This window comes from Pteropus alecto, unplaced genomic scaffold, assembly GCF_000325575.1.
Source record: "Pteropus alecto unplaced genomic scaffold, ASM32557v1 scaffold95, whole genome shotgun sequence".
In the NCBI taxonomy this organism is placed as follows: Eukaryota; Metazoa; Chordata; class Mammalia; order Chiroptera; family Pteropodidae; genus Pteropus; species Pteropus alecto.
In genome coordinates this window covers 8,647,361-8,669,359 of record NW_006441071.1, presented here as the reverse complement: position 1 = coordinate 8,669,359, position 21,999 = coordinate 8,647,361, and the positions used below count along the sequence as shown (strand labels likewise).

At 32.4% G+C, this 21,999-nt stretch overlaps 1 pseudogene; it reads left to right on the top strand.

The window, feature by feature from the left end:
• Positions 1-21,595: 21,595 nt before the first annotated feature.
• On the top strand, positions 21,596-21,714 carry LOC112485159 (annotated as a pseudogene).
• The last annotated feature ends 285 nt before the right edge of the window (positions 21,715-21,999 follow it).

The following is a 21,999-nucleotide window of genomic DNA, read 5'->3' as shown; positions in this document are numbered from 1 at the left end:
TAGATTTAATGCAATTCCAGTCAAAATGTCAGCAAGCTATTTTGTATTTATTGACAATCTGATTCCAAAATTTAAATGGAAAGGCAAAAAAAAATGGAATAGTCAAGACAATACCTGAGAAGAACAAAGTTGGATGATTCACCCTACCTGATTTTAAGATTATTAAACTATAATAATCTAGACAGTGTGGAACTGGTGAAAGAATACATATCAATGGGACAGAATAGAAAGCCCTATCTTTCACAAAGAAGTAAAATTACTTCAATGGAGAAAGACGGTGTTTTTAACAAATGATTCTAGAGCAACTGGATATCTATATTTAAAAAAAAAATAAACCTAGATACAGGTTTATTTTTTCACAAAAATGGACACAAAAAGGATTGTAGGCTAAAATATAACTACAAAACATCTAGAAGAAAATAGGAGAAAACTAATAAGGCTTTCAATTTGGTGACGAATTTTTAGATGTAAAACCAAAAACATAATCTACGGTAAAAAATGGTAAGTTCTATTTTATTAAAACTAAATCATTATGCTCTGTTAAGAGAATATAAAGATTATCAACAGACTAGAAAAAAATATTTGCAAAATATCTATCTAAAAAAGAACTTGATTTCAAAATATACAAAGAAGTCTTAAAACTAAATAATAATAAAAAAAGTCATTCAAAACAAAGGCAAATATCTAAACAGATAACTCATCAAAGAAGATATATATAATCACATATAAAAATATGTTCAATATGTTCCATTATGGAAATGCAAATTAAAACGGCAATAAGCTATTTCTATATATCTATTAAAATGGCTAAAATAAAAAAAAAACTGACAATATCAATTACTAGCAAGGGCACAGAGCAGTAAGAACTTTCATTCATTGCTGGTGGGAATTCAAAATAATACATCCATTTTGGAAGACATTTTGACAATATTTTTACGAAGCTAAACTAGGTTTTACTATACAATCTACTTATCACATTCCTAGACTGTTAATGAATCAATTTGAAAATATATATCCACATAAAACCTGCATAAAAATATTTACAGAAGTTTTATTCATAACTTCCCCCAAACTGAAGTAACCAAGATGTCTTTCAATATGTGAATGGATAAGCAAACTGTACATCTAAATAATGGAGTACCTCAGCCATATAAAGGAATGAGCTATCAAGCCATATAAAGACATGAATGAATATATATTGCTAAGTGAAAGAAGCCTTTCTGAAAAGCTGACAGGTAAATCAACAGAGATGGTGAACAGATCAGTGCATATGAGGGGTTTTTTACTTAGGGAAAGGAGGATTTAATAGGTGGAGCATATAGGACTTTAGGGCAGAGAAAATGTTTCTTATGATACTATAATTGTGAATATATAACAATACAGATTCGTCAATACCTATGGAACTTTACAGTGTGAAAATTAAAAAAAAATATATATTTAGGATGTCATGGAATACGAGGATGAAGTGCAGACTGTGATAAAAGTATTGAACTGCGTTAGAAATGTATGCAACAGCCTTGTTGAAGTGGGGGAAAAGGTGCTGACCTAAGTAACTTTGCAAATAAGTGTAGTCTCTAAGACTAAAGGCAAAAGGAACAGCACATGATCACTATACTACAGTTGATAAAGTTGTTTCCCACAGAAGTTCGGGTTAGCAATTCAGACATAATATTCGTCTACTGGAATCAAGTAATTAATTAACTGGAGAATGGTGGCAGCTGGCTCTCTCACTGTTGGGATGGAACTTTATAGATAAGTAAGGGCAAGAGGCCATAATGATCCACATGGTAGAGTATTAGAAGTAGAGACATCAACATAAACTCATGTTACTTTAATATAGATGTAGATAAAGAGATATAAAATTATTTAGTGACAAGCACATTTTGTACCCAAATCTTGGTTTCAAATACCATCTTCCAGTAAAAAGAACCAAGGCTCCTTCGAGAAATTACTGATTGTAAGAGAGATTGACAGGAAATATAAAAGAGGAGCTGAGAGCATCTTTTAGTGCCAAAAAGAAAGGACAGAATATTCAAAAAACAAAAAAAATCCACAATAATGGAGCTATGTCAAAGGGACATAGGCACCAACCTAAAGAACTTCCAACTGCCCAAGGTGGAACAATTTGTACCACAAAATAAATATTCATGAGTCCACACAGATTTAAGTAAAGTATGGAATGAATAAATACATATTTTAACTAACTTTCTAACTTAATTAATTAATTAACAAGAGAAGAGAGATAAATTCCTCATGCAGAAGAGTTCTATTGTATTCAGCTATTTCACTCTCAAGGTGATAAAGTGTAACTTCTGCTCCTTCAGTGTGGGTGGTGCATCTTTACAGAGTACAGGATAAAAAGGGAAACAGGAGTAATTTTACAGTGGAGAAACTTGCAAACACTCCCTCAGCCAGGTGATCAAGATTAGCATCAACAGTTATAATTCATGTCTATGGTATATACCCTTCATATGAAGTGATGAAAATGACACTTTACTTCTGTGATCCTCCTCCCTAAACCCATGAGCTCAGTCTAACCATTAGAAAAATACCAATTGAGGGACATTTTACGAAATACTTTATTAGTATTCTGCAAAATGGTAAAGGTCATCAAAAACAAAATCTGAAGAACTGTCACAGCCAAGAGGATACTAGGATACATAACAGCCAAATGTGGTTTCCTGGATAAAATCATGGAACAAATAAAAGACATTAAGGAAAAATTAAAGAAATCCAAATAGGTGGGCACTTTAGTTTAAAAAAATGTTTACATGATTTGCTAAAAATTCTAAAACTGGAAAATGGCAGTATACTGGTTGGAGACCAGTTCCTCTGACTTTGAGTCAGCTCTCTGAGCCTTGAGAGAAGAGCCCTCATCAGCCTGCATTCCACAGCCTCAGATGAGCATGTCATTGACAGCTGCCAATAGTGGAAGAGCTAAAAGGCTTTCTATTGGCAAGAGTCAGATTTTTTAACAAGATTCTACTAGCTTTGTCCTCGACTCATTTTTGTGATGGATTTTTGGAATAAAGTAGGAGTAAAACACCATATTGGGTTCAGATACTTTTTGAAAGATTTTTCAAGTGACTGATTTTATTAAAATATGTATTAATACTTCTGCAATTTCGATGGACTCACTAACAATTTTTAAAAGGAGCATAGTTTGAAAATGGAATACAAATAATTTTCAATTATTCTTAATAAAGAATAAAGTATACATAAAATATTGCAATACTTAACAATCCTCTTTATAATCATCAGAGAAGTATCTTCCAGAATGAAGCTTAACTTTGCATGAGTTGTCACAGAATTTGCCAGATCTTGAATTTAGGAGCCCAGTGTAGGTCTTTCAGATATCTGCCACAATTACAAGTACTCAGTGGCCTACTCAATTCTGCCCTATGTTTACTGGACTGAACTGTGGGATCAGAAAGTATTTGGCTTCTCTCACTAGCCTGCTATACACTGTTTGATGGGCCAGTTGTCTTCGTGCTCACCTCTGCAGGTTCCTGTGGTGGCCTAAGAACATTTAGATAATGACAATGCCCACAGCAAAGCAAAATACCTTGCAGTTTTTCAGTCCAAGCCTAAAGCCAGTACCACATCCATAAAAAATAATAAAATAAAAATCAAAGAATGTGGCTTGTTTCTAGGCCTTCTTTATATACCTGCCTACTCAGGGTGCTATTGACTCAGTTTGGATCTCTGGCACTTCTAAAACTGACAGAGAAATAGTATTTTTAACCTATTTAAAGTTATGGGACCTTTTAAGAATCCAATGAATGCTTTGGATGCTCTTTTAGGAGAAAAAGAAAGCACACACATTACGTTTCCATTTAATTTTATGATGTTTTCTCTGATCCTACTAAAGCCATGGATGTCTAGTTAAAGTCGCCAGCCTTTGACATTATTAGAAGTCTTTCTGTACCAGATTTAGTTTAGATGAAAGTACGGGCTTCTGCAAGCTCCCCGCATACCATATGCATTTGCCTTAGGTTCTTGAACCACAGTAGTGGAAGAGATTTGAATAAGTCTTGTGAAAGCACATGCAGTATGCATAGCATCAGTCTGAACTCATTCAAAATGTTGTGATATATCTACCATTTAAGACCTCCAATAATGATGGGAGCACTGCTTTCCTAAATCACTTTATGGAATATTTTTATTTTCCTCAGCAGTTCTTGGGAAATTTCTAATAGTCAAATAATTTAAGTTACACTTCCATTCCTTTCTGTAAATAAGATGATGAATAGAGAGAGAGAGGAAAAAAATCAGAATAAATTCCAAATCTGTAAATTCATTCTCCAGATATGTACTATGTGGATTCAATAAAATAATAAGCTATTGATATGAGAATAAGATTAAGATTTCCAGTAGATTCTAGTACATGTTTATTTCTACCAAGGAAAAAAAAATAGAGCAAAACAAGGTTTGATTCTTTTTTGAATACTTGCAATAATCTACATTTATTTTTATTACTAAACATGTATTTGTTAAAGAACAGGGCCTTAGAAGTTACACAATGACGATTACCTATGAACTAAAATATTTCATAATTTGAAGTCTGTTTTTTTTCTCATTTTAGAAATCTCTAGAATGAGTATTTATTTGAAAAAAACGTTAAAAACAAATCTCAATTCATGATAAAATCACAAACTAAAGCTTTTGGAATTTATTACATGCTTCATTCATTTATTTTCCATAGCAATTGCTATTTTATAACATATTATATAAATTTCTTATTCATTGTTATGATTATGAAGTATTTCCATCAGTTTTTTTCACTGAAGTTCACAAATGCCTAGACAGTGCTTGGTGCATAGAAGGTACTCAATAACTATTGAATAAATAGTTATTTTCTCTTTCATCTATGTTTTACTTATTGGGATAAAGGTGAGATATGATATTAAACTTATGACTCTGGGGTCTTCATAAAATTCAAGCTTGGGAGTCTATAGTAAATTTTAACTATACATGTTTAACAAAGGGAGATGACCAAGGGCTCAGGGTCTTATCATTTCTAGGATCATCTATTCAAGATGTCATTTCATCCTTCATTATCTATGCTATTAATTTCTTTCTTTCTACTTAAGTACTTTAAAATCCTCACATTCATGTTTTTCTTTCTGTGTAATAGAAAAATTTTCTCACTCATTGTCTACTCATGTTATGTCTGAGAGTCAAATTAACTGATAATCTGTTACAGGTTCCTGACCAGGGTTTAAATGTGTCCTCAGTACCTTCATAATAGTTATCTGATATGTTCACCTCTTCCTATTTTCATTTCCAACAGCTTCTTCATTTGCTCATTATTTTTCATTTAAACTACAGTAAGTGGCTCTCTTGTTGCTTTAGTGAATAGCTGAGTGTCTGTTATATTCCATGCACTGCTCACCACCTGTCTCCTCCACCTCCAGTTTCACTGTCAATACTTCCACTTATAAGCTAATCTTCTTGAACCACAGTGCTCATCACAACCGTCTTCTGATCACAGACCATCCGGGGAGAATAGAATATCAGACTATACCTCTTTTCTTTGGGAGGATGGTCTCAGTTTTATCTTCCTTAGTGCTATTTATTTGAAAATGCATAAACAGAGAATTATGTTAGCAGACATTATTGTTTATTAACTCTGGTGTACTACATCTTTAACTGGGAGCATCCAGAATGAACATGAAAAAAAAAAAAAAGGTCTACATGAAAAAAAATAAATAAATAAAAACACAAAATTCTGTTAGAAAATAAGTCTTGGCCTCAATGTTTCTTATAAAAAGCGTGACCCCTGAGTAGGCCTGTCAGACATTCTCACAGGCGGTTATGTATGAAGCTGGCCTATGCTAAGGTGGCCTACATCCACCTATGTGGTCTCAACCCTGAAAAGTGAGCATTTCCCTTGTGGAATTTGGGAAGCAATACTTAGAGCTTTGAGGAAAACTTATTTGATGAAGTCATGCTGACATGTTCTCTTTCCCGTCATATGTCCTTCCTCAAAGTGAAATAAGCCTGGTACACATTTTAATCGGTTGTGCCCTATATATATAAATGCCAATTTGATACCAAGAACACTGCTGTATCTTTAGTATAGATGCTGCAGTATCAGTGGTTCTCTCATTGCCTAGCCATATGGCTTGGCTCATGTCTCGTCCAACCTGACTTCAACTTTATTTTCCTGTTTCCTACAAAAGCAATTCTGATATCCATAGCTGAGAGTAAAATACCTTACAATCTGAGAATCACTATTGATTCCAAGCAACTTGTGGACAGAACCAAAATCTCATTCGTTTTGTATCTCCTTACCTTATACACAATATTTGACATATTGCAAGTTCTCAATTTTAATAAAAAATGAATTATCCATGGAGAAATACCTGGGGATCATATAATTCAGAGAATCCTGAGAAATATTACAAAATCTCTTAGTGAATGATTCTAGAGTAATAGAGAAAGAAATCCCTAAGTATAAAGAATAAATCTAAACATTACCAAATATCTTAAACTAATATAAAGTCATAGAATCTTCAAAAGAACCTCTCTATATAATCCTATCTAGCATTCTATTTACTGTAGACATGACTTAAAATCCCAACTAGGTTACTGGTCATATAGTCTCTTCTCAACTTTTCAGATGATGAGTTAATCATTATTTAACTACTTCATAAAATAGGCTGTGTAACAGTTAGCTCTAATTTCTGTAATTATCTTCTGGATACTTTGTGAATATTTGTCTCTTAGGAATTTATAATCATTATTTCTTCTTCTTTCTTCTATACAATATCTGTTTCTTCTTTCAGTTGATCATTCTTAAAATATTTTAGAGATGATTTTAGTATTTTCCCCTATACTTCTCCTTCTAACAATATTAAATATAAGACATGATTTTCAGACTCCTCACCATCTGTCTGCTTTTCTGAACTTCTGGTTGAAATTATCTGGCTAAATCTACTTCCACTCACCAATATGAGCGGTCCGCCACCCCCTCCTCCCCCGCCGAGATTCAAATATATGCAGAGAACTTTCAGATCTTTTTCCTTTACACCTGGGCTTACCTGTGTTTTAAATCTTAAAATGTTTTCTTAGGAGATAACCTATTTTACTGCTACCATTCCCTCCAAACCAATTCCAAATGCCAGTTCTGGAAACATAAAAGGGTACTGGCAAGCTTCTGAATTCTAGTTTCCAGCTTAAAGTTGGTTCTGACTATCTGATATGGATTGATCTGATCTAGGTAGACATGCCATTACAGCTATTCTGATGGCTTTACTCTTCCAGATGGCTAATTTGCTTTTGGCCATATACACAGGAACTACACTAAAAGATATGATAATATATGATAATACTCCTATAAGATCCAAATGTTCATTGGCAGGAATGAAATCCTGAAGCTAACCTGGGGCTTTTTTTTTTTTTTTTCCTCCCAGATCATCTAGGTAGGGAGCACTCCAGAATCAAGACCCTTTGCTTTATTTTTCTCACATTACACTTTTCCATCATGCCACTGCATCACCACGTGTTTCAGTATACACATCAAGCCTGGAGATCTGAATTTTAATTGCTGCTTATTATATAATCTTAGATTATATATAGCACCCTGCCACCAACCTCACTCTTTGTCCTCAATTGTTCTGTCGGTGAAACTCAAAATTCTTTTCCAGCTATAAATAGCTGTGCCTGTCTTAGTCATTTTGTGAATTAGTCTTAATTAAATTAAGTTTGATTTCCCTGACTTTTGGGGATGTGTACTCAGCAAATGTAAAATCATTCTGAAACCAACCGCTAAATGGGTGTATTTGCACTGACACCCAAAGGATGAGTGCACACAGGCGTTTACTATGAATAATTGTCAGGGAATATATGAATAAATTTCAGAGCATAAAGATAATTCAGTCCTCAAGTTTTTTTTTTTCTTCTACTGCTTGGTGCTCACAATCCCATTCTGACAGATGACACTGTCAAATGTGTGGGGAGAGCAAATAAGGAATTGTATGATAGAAAAGAACAGTACTTAGGAGAGAGCAAACATAAATAGAGAAGGGGAAAATGCCACTAATGGTGTAAGTAAAACCTAAATGCAAAGGAAACAGCGTACATGTAAATGATATGTCAAGGAAGCTTTCTATAACTGCCTGACAGCATTTTCTCTAAAGAGAACTAGTTACAAATCATCACCATTATAGCTGGTAGCACAGAGTAGCAGAAACAGTTCACAGTAAAAGAAAATCAGGCAGGAGCAGGAGAACCCAAAATAGAAATAGAAATAATGACAATTTTACCAGAGGACAAAATGCTGTATCTCCTTTATTAGAATAAACCTGAATATTAACACTGCGCATGCAGAGTATGTGCAATAGGGAGGCACTAGTATTCAAACCTCCTGTCATAGCCACATTTTAATCCAATAATGACACAAGGGAGAAAAGCAGAGAAATTAAGGGTGTACTAGAAGAAACAGGAAGATTTGGGAGTGTAAGAATGGTAAGCTTAAACTGCTTAAACTCCTAGCCTTTCCTCACAGAAGACTCATATTTATCTTTCTGAAACCACTGAGGAAACATGCTTTGCATACAAATAACAGACTAGCTCATGTTAAGGGCTTTGCCCTATCTCAATATATAATGATAGATGAAATCAAATATCATACACATTACAGATATATTTAAAAAGTGATAATTACGCTATTTATTTTCTATATAGGGGTCTTCTTCCTTAACTAGAGAGGCAATGAGAAGAGATAAAATTACCAGTTTATGCTCTACAAAATTACAAAACTATCATCTTGAAAATTAATTTCCTGGTGAGTTAAACATTCTATTATTGGTGTGACTATTCTAAAAACATTACAAAAACATTGGAATATATGATTTCCCTCATATGTGGGATATAAAACTGAAAGCAACAAATGAACAAACAAGACAAACAAACCAAAACTCATAGACACAGACAACGATATGGTGGGTGCCAGAAAGCGAGGTGGGAAGAGGTAGAAGAGGGTAAAGAGGGTCAAATATACAATGACGGAATTCTAAAATACACCAGTTGGATATTGCATGGGTGGTGAACACACAATGCAATATACAGCTGGTGTATTTTAGAATTGTACATTTGAAACCTGTATAATTTTATTAACCACTATCATCCCAATAAATTTAATAAAAATTAAAACAAGGAAAAGATGTTGGAATAAATGAATATAACAATTCAAATAAGTGATGACAATATGTCAGGCTTTTTTTTTTTTTTTAACTAGCAACCATCAGCTCATTTTAAGATAGTATACCTATATCTTTCAAGTAATTGCAATATTTCTTAAATTAGAATATCCAAATATACATTAAATGTTTTTGTCTCTTTATTTTTAAAATCTGCTATTTATATCTTCCAGTTATGGTCAGAGTATAAGGCTAAATAAACATGCTTTTGGGTATTCCTTTGAAGAAATAGTAATTCTTAGATTTCAAAAAAAGTTTTAAATATTATAAAGTCAAAGGTTTTAAATAATACAACTGTAATATACTTGTTCAAGATTCTGATATATATCAATAAATAAATTCATGTCTAGATATTGATGATTTTCTTTTAAAAATTTAAATCTATTATAAAGGAAAAGAAAATGGGAGTCATAGTATTTTTGCTCTAAGGAAATGGCATTGGCTGTGATTTCTATTTATAATTGTTAAATACTTTGCTGTAATCTCATGTGATTGTTGGTTTTGCTTTAAAAAAGTTTTGTATAGAGTTTCCAAATCAGCTATTTTTATGCAGTTCTCCCCCGCCCCCTTAGTCACAAAAATAGCTGAGTAGTTATTAATTAATCAACCTCTCATCTGACTATTTAGGTGATAATGCAATCATAACCAGTGTTTTATAATAACTAGAAAATTTTAGACTTAAGTCTCACAGGGATTTAGAGAAAAGTAAAGTTTAATTAAGCTAACTATAAAGATTATATCTCCTCGAAATATCAACAATAAATCCATGTGGTTGACTTAGTTTGGTATGAACAAATATATTGGCTCCGTATTAAACAAAACTCTTCATTACTATCCAATATTCAACAACTGCATTGATATTTTAAGATATTTTCACCACTCTTCTCTTCTGGAAAATGGTGAAACTTAAGTAACTCCAAATAATATCTGTTAAAGGATGCAAACATTGTATTTGATCGATTGATACAGGTTTGGAAGTGCTTCTCATCATTTTCACACTTATCAAATATAAATGAATTGACAAGTTTGACATGTGACTGGATGATGGCACAAAAGTAGTCTGGATGCAAAGCTTATAATGTGAGCAATGATCTTATGCAAGAGTGCTGTTTTCAAGCTGACAAGGTGCATGCACCAATTATGGTGCAAAGTGCAGGTCTGCTGATTTTTATAGCTACAAAGACTTGAGAGTAAATAATTCAATCAACTGCAAATTTACTCTCAGATTTTCTAGCAAATTCTATGAAATCAGATTATGGGGAGGTGATGTGGGGGGGAGAAAGAAATAGAGAGACAGAAAATGTCATATAGCCAAGATATGGAAGAAAACTAAATGTCATTGGTAAATGATTGGATAAAGAAGATGTAGTACATATATACAATGGAACATGACTCAGCCATATAAAAGAATGAAATCTTACCATTTGTAACAACATGAATGGACCTAGAGGGTATTATGATAAGTGAAATAAATCAGTGAAATCATTTATATGTGGAATCTAAAAAACAAAATAAATGAACAAATGAAACAGAAACAAACTCATAGATACAGAGAACAAACTGATGGTTGCCAGATGGGAGCTGGGTTGGGGGGCTGAGTGAAAAAGGTGAAGTGATTAAAAGTACAAATTGCCAGTTACAAATTAGTTACGAAGATGTAAAGTACAGAATAGAGAATATTGTCAGTAACTGTGTATGATGTCAGGTAGGTACTAGACTTACTGGGGGATCACTCATAAGTTAAATTAATGTCTAACAATAAAAAATAGAAACTCCATATGCACTTTAAGTCTGACCATTTCAGAGATTATAGGGCCAAAAGCACTTCAGAGATGATGCCTGACCCCTAGCATTGCTAGGTGCTTAAGTCGGGTAGACAAAACGAATACGTTGGTTGATAGAATATGTATATTTAACTACAGCGAGATTTGTTAAATCCAAGCAGAGGGTCTGTAGTAGGAAGAAAAGCCCACCTCTTCCTACACCAAACACAAGCACGCATATACACACACCACATACTTTTGACTGTCAGTGGTAAAATTTCAGTACTTAGTCACATTAGTGATTATTCAAAATAAAATTAAATAATGACGGTCTTTCTTTAGGAGGAAAAACTCAAATAACATACAAAGACTCTTGGATTTAGACATTAAAAATCATTTTTTACCTCCCACATTTTTCTTTCTTATTTAAAGTTCCGAACCTATATAAATGAATTCCACATCTGTAACGTATTTTCCCTTTACTTTCTACCCCTTTACCTATGACAATATTCTTCACTAGTTTTAAAGCCTTCCCTGACACTCTTAGTCCCCAGAAATTGTTCTCTTCTGAATTTTTATAATAACCTTCTGTCTAATCCACTCATATATGTCACCTTATAATGATAGTTTGAATTTTTTATCAGATTAAATTTGGTCTCCAATTGGATTAGAAGTCTCTTACAGACAGATGCCTAATCTTATATTTCTTAGCTGCCCTCAATGCCTGTGTAAATTGTTATACACATATTAGATTTTCAAGTTGTAGCTGTTTGAAAGGACATCATATAATACATAACACCTGTGTAAGGAAGAATAGATAACATTTCTGAACCATTTACTTCTTGAAGCTGAGCCAAACTGTGTTTAGAGAGCTAATTCTTGTCAGCAAATTAATGTTTATATAGCACACTGTAATAATAGCACGGAGTTTTAATGAAAACTTAAAATGTAAATAAAAATACAAACTATTTAACTGAGGGAGATAATGCTATTTAGAAACCTTCATAAACAAGTTAACACAAGGGCTGTGCTAATCTACAGTCATCCAGAGAGACTCAAGGTCATACTAGATCACTTAATGGCCAAGTGACTTTAGATGAGTTACTTAAATTTCCTAATCCTCTGTCCTCTAAATTGTACAGATAAATAAATACAGATAAAAATACAGATAACATGCACATTATCTATCTCTTAAAGTTGTAACTACCAAGTGATATAATATATGTAAAAATACGTGTAAATCACAATGTTCTATAGTTTTGTTAGCTGTTATTTTGTGAAATTTAGAAAAAATGTTTAGTAATTATATTAGCAAGGGTTTTCCCATGTCTAGTTACCCTTTTGAAGTACAAAAAATACATTTGTTCACCTTTATTTCTCCAGCGCCTAGTATAATACTAGATACTGTACTAAAAATTCTATTTTAAATAAAATAATAAGCAAAACCAAATGGTATCTCTGTAACAGTATAAGAGGAACTGAAGAAAATATACAAATGTATAATGTAAATAGAACTATGAAGGGTAAAATTTAAATCCATGATTAAACTTGTTTTTATTGATCATATATTCATCTATAACTAAACCAGAGTTATAACCCACTCACATAGTACTTTACATTAATAGGCATAGCAATATTTATAGGTATTCTTAGATTTTGATACTGACCTCTTTGTAAGGATCAGTAACTAACACATTACTTGATCATTGAGTTCAGGGGTCAGTGCACATTTTCTGTAAAAGGCCAGATAATAAATATTTTCCTTTTCAGAGTCACACAGTTTATCACAACTATTCAATTTTGCCCTATCGTGTGAAAATAGCTATAGACACTATGTGACAAAAGGTATAGCTATGTTACAATAACACTTTATTTACAGAATTCAGTGGTAGACCAAATTTGGTTCATGAGCTATAGTTTTCTGGCCATCGTTTAATTAATTACAACATATTTAGAAAGTAATACATAAAACTCATAGAAAATCTAGCATATATAGATGATCTCAATAAGAGCCTACGATCTCCTGGATAAAATCACGCAGGACAAAGGCATAAAGGTGCACAAGTCTAAACTATAATCGTAATTTGGTATAGTCTGGAGAAATTAGTATCAGAGCCTTTCAAAGTAAGGGATGTGTCCTCTGGGTGTGAGGTTGGGTAGATTGGTACATGACCATTCCTTTTGATTAGTCATAAAATATTAAAATCTTTCATTCATTTGTGTATATATACAATGTACAAAATATATTAGTGCAGTCTTATATTATCAAATATATATATATGCCCATTTTGAGAAATTATACCCAACCTTTTTCAACTGATGTGGCAAGAAATTAAAAACATTTAGAGTCACTGGAGCCTAGATAACTAATTAATTCCAAGTTTCTGATTAAGATGAGTGAATGATAGAAAAATTACAAATAATATTGAACCCATAGTGAACGTGGCCAACATAATTTTCAAAGGTAAAATATCCTTTATGTAGGAGGTAATATTTATTTATAACTACTGAGAATATTTTTAAGCATCCTAAAATAGGAGTAGCACTCAGGAGCCTAAGCTTGTGACTGAACGATCAAGTTCTATATTGAAAGCCAGTATTTCTGTTGGTCATTCAACATTTTCCTGAGAAATGAAAAACTACATGCAGCAAAATATGTCATGAGAGACTAAAGCAGAGATGAGAATGAGATGCTGATCATTAGCAAAAGCTCAGGAAGCAAGGTACAGAGTAGAAAAATAAAGACTGATAATGAATAATGGTGCACGAATGTACACACACTCCTACCACCAGAAAAACACACACACAGAGAGAGAGAGAGAGAGAGAGAGAGAGAGAGAGAGAGAGAGAGAGAGAAATTGCCAGCTTCTACTCTATGAAATGCTCTGCTTCATGAAATCTAATATGAGGTGTGGCTAACTAGTCTCCAGCTCTGCTTTCTATCAGTCATCCATCTAGCTGCAATGAACACTATGTTTCTAGGATACAGGATTAAAAATATAATATCCTAGCAGCATAGTAAATAACCAATTGTGGTCTAATTTGATGCCTATATGATTGATTCAACTCAATGTACAGAAATCAATTGATCATTGAAAAACAATTTAAAAATGGTTTGACTTCAAATATATAATAACTTTTAAAGTTTGACACTGAATAAAGGCTGTAAATGGGTTAATTTCATAGTGACAAATGAGAAGTCTAATACTAAAATGCCCAACTATATTTTTGTATAATATAGTTGGGCATTTTAGTATTAGACTTCTCATTTGTCACTATTTTGTATAGCCTCATTTGCAATTTTAGATACATGTGGTAACTCTATATAAAAACAGTACATGACTGATCTACCACCAGTATTACATCATCTGAGAGTTTGTTTCCCACAGTATCTTAGAAGATGTCAGCAGTAGAACAATCCAATCATTCTCTCCTTTTCAATCAGTCTGATGGCTATTGATGGAAACTATATTCTGGAGCTCAGCTCTTCAAGTAGTAGTTCAACCTATGGCCCGTCTCAATGATATGAAGTGGAAAATGCATCCATTTCAGATCAGATAGCTCTGTGTTTGGCTCCATAACTATGTCCCTTTCTAAGGACAGAGCTTGGAAAAATACTTCTGATGCTGTGACCCTCATTTTAGGCAAATAAAGAGCTTCTTGCTGATTGTGAAGATTGAGGTTAAATTTATTAAGAGACCAAGTCCCATGTCCACATATATACATTATCTTGAAGGGCTCAATGGCAGTCTTTCAAAGAACTCTATAGTCTATTCTTTATTATATCTTATTTAGGATAAATAAAACAAATATATAAGCACAACTTTGTTCCAACTGTTTCTTTGAAAAGGTGATTTTAATTTAGGAGGCTGTTTGGGTTCAAATTTCAGATCTACTCTATAATTTAAATGGCCTTTCTATGCATAAATTTATCCATCTGTAAAATTGGTCTTATTGAGAGATTAAATGAGTTAATACACATTAAAAGTTTATAGCAGTTTCCATTTTTATAGAAGAGTAAGATTATGGTCTTCGATATCCAAAAAGACTCAAACTTAACAAACCACCAGCAAAATATTAACAGTCTGTTTTTTTCTCAAAAATGTTTTAGAGTTATTTCTTTTTAGAAACTAAAAACTAATGTAATATGCTCACTAAGAGTTAGCAAAAAGTTACACTTTACTTTTTTTTTCAGCTAAACTTTATAGACACACGTATACCTATTACACTCATTTTATGATTAAATCCTACTCCCAAATGGAAATCTTAATTTTTACTGTGGTTCAAAATATCATTAGGACTGATTTTATTCCTCAAAGTTTTGATTTTACATAAAAGTAATGCCTATAAGTATTATTACTAGATGCTTCAATTATGCTAACCTCCTTCTTTTTTTTTTATGGCATCTATTAAAGATGTGGGCAAACTTTGTTCTCAATATTGATCCTTTTGAGCATAGTTTATTTGTTATATCACTATAACTACAGCCTCCTATCAAACCTGTGCAGAGGGTTGTTAGGAAAAGAAGGGACTGGGAAGAATCTAGTAACACTAGAGACTATTATTATAATAACTGATCATCCAGAGTGCCATGAGAACTCTCCAAAATATCCCTTCACAGAACACCCAGAGGAAATTAAGTGTTCATCTTGCTTTGTAGATAGAAATGAGTGATTCAATGTTTTATAACTGAATGTACTAGTAGAAAATTACTGCTTAGCGTTGCAACAATTATTATGAGACAAGCACTTGGTGCCACTGGAAAAACAAATGTTTACTGTGAAGGAAAATAAGAAGTATCATAGTAGCTTTTCTAAAGTGTATAATTTCATGAAAGAGTTTATAAATTTAAGATTTCAGGATAATAACTTCCCCAAAGTGTAATCTTTTGGAGACCACCAATGTAGTCTACTTCTTTTGGAAAGTATAAATTATCTCCAAGGTATAAACAAATATACTTCGATATGTTATAATATGTTTGCGACATCTTAGGATGAATTTCTATAAGGCAGATAGGCAATTTCCAAATTATGACATATATGTATTATTCTATTAATTTACTTATTCAACCAATATTTATGAAGTAACTAGTATGTAGTAAGAAAAAAAAATCTATATAATAACTTGCTTTCTGAAACAGTCTTTTTTTTTCTATAGAAACAGTTTTATGCAAGATTACATCCCCATGACAATCCACAAAATGAACTTTATACCTAATAAAGTGCATTGTACCAGTAGGATGATTTAATCTCTAAACACAATAGGTTTCCGTAGGAAAATGTAATTGTAATTTGCAACTGTGATAAAAGAAATGAAGATGCCTTAAACAGAAGTAATTCTCAAATATATAAGATTTTCATGTATATGGATTTCAAGTACACATCCTCTAACTTATGCTCAGTTAATAGAACAAAAGATCGAAAGTCAGGATCCTCTCAGCAAATATATATATAAAATCTCAAGTTTAAATAATAAATATGGAGAAAAGAAGTTATGGTTCCCATATCTTATTCATTTCTTTTATTCCTATTTGAAAAAATGTAACTCATTAGGTCCATTTTATCTTCAGGAAGCAAAAATAACTAGAATGTTATTGAACACAAGAAATCTGCAAGATGGAGATGGTAGTGAAGCCTTTCTGACAGTTAGTAAAGCTAATCAACCTCTCTTAAATTTAGTTTCCTCATTTATAAAACAGGAAAATTTTACCTATTTACCTCTTAGGACTATTGTCCAATACAACTGACTATAATTGGAGATAGGGCCTTTAAGGAGGTAATTAACCTTAAATGATACATAAAGTGTTCTGCATAGTGGTTAATCAGAATATACTCATTAAAGTTTAGCTATGAACAGGTACGGTATTTATTTTTTGGGTGAAACAAATGTTCTGGAACTGGATAATGGTGATGGTTGCACAACCTTGTGAATATACTAAAAATCACTGAATCGAATACTTTAAAATGGTGAATTTCATTGCACGTGAAATTTTATTATGCAAATTATCTTAATAAAAACAAAAAATAAGGTTAGCTATGATTATATTTATTAAAATACACATTATTTTGTATATGGAATAGAGATATTTTGATTTTGTTTTTTTATTTGTCTTGAAATAGTATGGCACCCAAGACAATTAAAAAATTTCTTTGATACAATAACATCTAGCATAAGCTTGAATTATTTTAATTATACCATGACTTTATGTGATATCATAACATATAATAATGATGGGTGTGGTAAATAACAGGAAGGATTATAAAAATGGATTGTTAAAATTTGATGAAGTCAATGAGTTTTAAAAAATTACTGAGATTTCATAATTATAGTGAGTAAGTATACCTATATTTGGCTAAAAATGGGAAATACTGAAGAGTACAACACCCAGTCTAATTGAGTCATTACTAGAAGAGCAGGCACTGGGAAGTTAGTAGTACAGTCATCCAAATTATTTTGAATTCAGATTTTACCTGACCGAAATTCTAGCTTCTCTACATATATAGTTATGCTTTACTAAAACGTTGGGATAAATTCTGAAAAATGTGTCCTTAGGCAATTTTGTTACTGTGTAAACCTCATAGAGGGTACTTACACAAACTTAGATGGTACAGCCGCCTATACCTCTACGCATATGGTGTAACCCATTGCTCCTAGGCTACAAACTTGTACAGTATGTTACTGTGCTGAATAATGTTGGCTATTGTAATGTGATGGTATGTATCTATGTATCTAAACATATCTAAATACAGACAAGGTACAGTAAAAATATGACACAAAACATAAAAAACGGTACACTTATATAGGCCACTTACTATAAATGGATGAGTCTGAGTCAGTGAGTGAGTGGTGAGTGAATGTGAAGGCCTGGGACATTACTGTACACTATTTTTGACTTTATAAATACAGTACACTTAGGCTACACTAAGTTTATAGAACTATTTCTCTTTCATCAATAATAAATTAAACATCTTAGCTTATTGTACCTTTTTTACTTTTTAAACTTTTATTTTTTTAACTTTTCAACTCTTTCATAATAACATTTAAAATGCAGAGATACAGCACAACTGTACAAAAATATTTTTTCTTTATATCCTTATTCTATAAACATTTTTCTATTTGTTTATTTATTTATTTTTATTTCTTAAGGTATTTTTTGTTTTGTTTTGTTTTGTTTTGTTTTTGTTAAAAACTAAGACACGAACATACATATTAGCTAAGCCTACATAGGGTCAGGATCATTAATATCACTGTTTTCCACCTTTACATTTTATCCCACTGGAAGGTCTTCAGGGGCAATAACAGGCATGGAGCTGTCATCTCCTATGATGACAATATCTTCTTCTGAATACCTCCTGAAAGACCTGCCTGAGGAGGTGTCACTTTTTTCAGAAATATGTCCATGGTTGTTCACTTGGTTTGTTTGTTTGTTTTTTATTATAGATTTCTGTGTAAGTAGATAATACACCATGAGCATTCCTTTCTATTAATGAAAACCTTTCAGTGTTGGGGTCCGTGTTTTCAAACTTCAAAAGGAGTTTGTCGAGGTCTGCAAAAGCTTCTGCTTAACCCTTCACTGTGAATTTTCTTGGGGGAGTCTTCTTTTTCTTCTCTCTTGCCTCTTCTTTAGCTATGCATTCTTGTTCCAGTTCTAACAACTCCTCCATATTCAATTCCTCAGGAGCCACCACTAGGTGCTCCTCGATGTCATCCTCATCCACACCCAGGTTAAAGTTGTTTGCCATCTCAATCACAGCCTTGTTAATTTTTGTAACCTCCCCATCCTTGGCAAATTATTTGAAATAATGGGCTATGATATCACTAGGCAATAGGAAATTTTCAGCTCCATTATAATCTTGTGGGTCCACTGTAATATATGCAGTCTGTCGTTGAACGAAATGCCATTGTGAGGCATGTGATGGTATTAAACGAATAACTTTGAGTAAAATAGGTTGGTTCAGTATGACTCCTCATTCTGATTAATCAAATGAAATTATAACTTGCATGCTTCTTGAGATGCATTCAGTAAACACTAATTATTTTCCTCTCTTTCTTCTACATTTATATTTCCAGTTCAGATCCAATCACTTTATAGTTAATGTTCTACCTCTCCAACCATATTATGAGTAATATGAGGATAGAGCATGGTGTATTCATTGCTATATTAGTTATTGTTTAATCCATGCACTATATGAATATTTATTGAGTGATTTTTGTGTGCCAGACACCAGTAGAAAATACAAGACTAGAACCAAGTTTTCTGAATTCTGGCCAGGGCTTTTGGGGAGCATAGTGCCCTTTGAGAGATACAGAGGTTACTCTTTCTTATTTTTTTATTATTTTACTAAGGAAGGCTACTCTTTATTAAAAACAAAAACAAAAACAAAAACAAAAACAGAAAAAAAAACCAAAAAAACAAAACAAAAAAACAAAACAAAGAAAATCTTTAACTGGGGCCAAAGCATTTCAAGAAAAGTCAAGGAAGTGTTTTAATCTGTGTTTCCCAGAGGTATTATTAAATCTGAACATTAGGCAAAGGAGGTTGAATGTCTTTAAAATCTTTCAAACTTTAAAGAAAAATAAAAAGACCTCTTTTTCAGTGTATCACATAAAGTGTGGACCATACAGGTTTGGCAGGTGGGAATAACTCAGTAAAGTGTAATATTTCAAGGGCAGAATCATCGTACTTTTGACTGTGGGAGTTACTGACCTACTTCAAAAATAAAAAGATGTTGGAAAAATATTTCAAATTAAAAGTGATTGATGAAATGGTCTATTATTTAGATCTCTTTTTTTCACATGACAGGGTATTCCAACACCTGCAGAGAGTGAAGGACAATAGGTACAAGACTGTAAAAGACATTGTTCAATTTTCTTATTTGGGAATTCAAGGACAGTTCAAAACCACACTTCTGACTCAAACTGAGAGTTATGTACCTCATAGAACAGAAGCTTCAAGATTAGTATGTTATTTCACTCTTTAAAATCTGCCTTTTCTTTCCATATTTAGAAAATTTTAGGATTATCCTATAAAACTGTGTTAAAACCTAAACTCTGTTGACATATAAGTTAGTCCTTATTTGGTCTAGTAGCAAGAACTTAATAAGATTTGGAATTAACTAGGATAACATGTTCATCAAATACCTAAGTCGTCTGTACTAGTAAATCTTTTAACTATCTGGGGAAATGAATCTATGCAACAGATATTTAAAAAAAATCATTTTTATTGCTTTTAGTCATCTCTTTTCATTTGGTATCAAAAAATGTTTCAGTATTATGGGAAATAACAAAATATTCACAAGCAACCCCCAAATTAAAGTATACATGAACATCAAAGCTCATCCTCAAATGACTAGACTAAATGAAATAAGTGACATAAATTTTAGAAAGTGGGCTTCATAATATTGCATTTAATTGATTCTAAGATGCAAAGGTTTTTCATATGTTAACAACTCTGAAATAGGTTAACATCTTACAATCAATGTCATCTTTTTATTGACAGTACTTTTCTTAACAGAATTTAAATTATTGTTGCATCATATAATCACCATGGTCTGTCATAAATAGTAATTTATATCTTACACAAATCTACATTAAAGTAAAATCATTAGAAACAAATAACAAATATATATTTTTTCCCCTAAAATAAAGCAGGGTAACTAACGATCCAGAGATAAATGTTATCCATTTTCATTTCTGACATTAGTCACAGCTATCATATACTATTTCTATAATCACATTTAGTATACATTAAACAAGAGACAGTAGAGTTTGATTTCTCAATGAGAAAAACTCAATGAACTATGGTAAAAATGCATAGACCATAAAATTGTGTAAGAATAGACCTGGAATTTAGAATTTACAAGAGATACTTAGGCACAGTTATTAATTACTGCATAGTTTGAGAGAATTTTTAACTTCTCTCATTCGTAAAACAAAAGTAATTATTTTTGTCTCTTTGGGAAAACTAGGATGCCCCAAAAGTAAAAGAAAAATTACTTGAAAGTGTTTGTTTGAGAAGAGTTAATTACTTTAGTTACTATATTTAAATTGCATCTCTCTATTGACCAATTCAGTGCTGAAGAGTTCAGTATGGGGAATTGATTTTGAAATTGTTTTGAAGACAGTGGCAAATAGAATTGTAAGTGGAAGATGGAAAGTAGACTTTTCAAATTAGATTGCGAACATTTCTTTCTGAAATAGACACCAAATATTTATTCATTTTGATTGATACCATAAATTCTTATAGCCACATGTTTTCAGGTTAATTAAAAAAATTGTAATTCGGAATTCTCAATTAGATTTTGATAATTCCAATAATTATCAAAATTATTTTCTTTAAAATAATTGATATGTAGACTTTCTAGGGTTGATTAGAAAGCTACTCCAGATCATGAACATAAATCCAAATCTTCTTCGTAAAAAAATAATACATACCTCATTTTCCTAGAGAATCAGGGAAGGCATTCAGCTTATTCAACAGTATCATTATCATTAAGGAACAAGTTCAAAAGAAGTTGGTTAGCGGACCCTATCCTTTTTATCCTCACTGGAAATTAACCGATCATTTAAAAGACCACTCTTAATCACCTTGGCCTCAGAATAATTTATAGTATAAGGTTTGGATGAGTCTATGGCCATGCCACTCTGAACAAGCCCGATCCCATCTGATCTCGGAAGCTAAGCAGGGTCAGGCCTGGTTAGTACTTAGATGGGAGATCACCTAGGAAGACCAGGTGCTGTAGGTGTAAAAAAGTAAAAAATAAGGGACTGTAAACTGACAAGGTCCTTGCGATCTGTGAGGTGATCCAAGGGTTGCCTTGCCCAAACAACAACAACAACAACAACAAAAGGTTTGAATGAGCTTACATAAATCTAGGGTCTATAATAAGATCATATATTTTGGTCTGTACTTGACTCTTGTTCATGGAGTCAAAGATCAAGGAAATGGTGATTAAAAGAACAAACTATCTATATATGACCAGGGTACCTACAGTAAGTGGTAAAGAAGATGGCAGTGGAGGTTAAAGGAA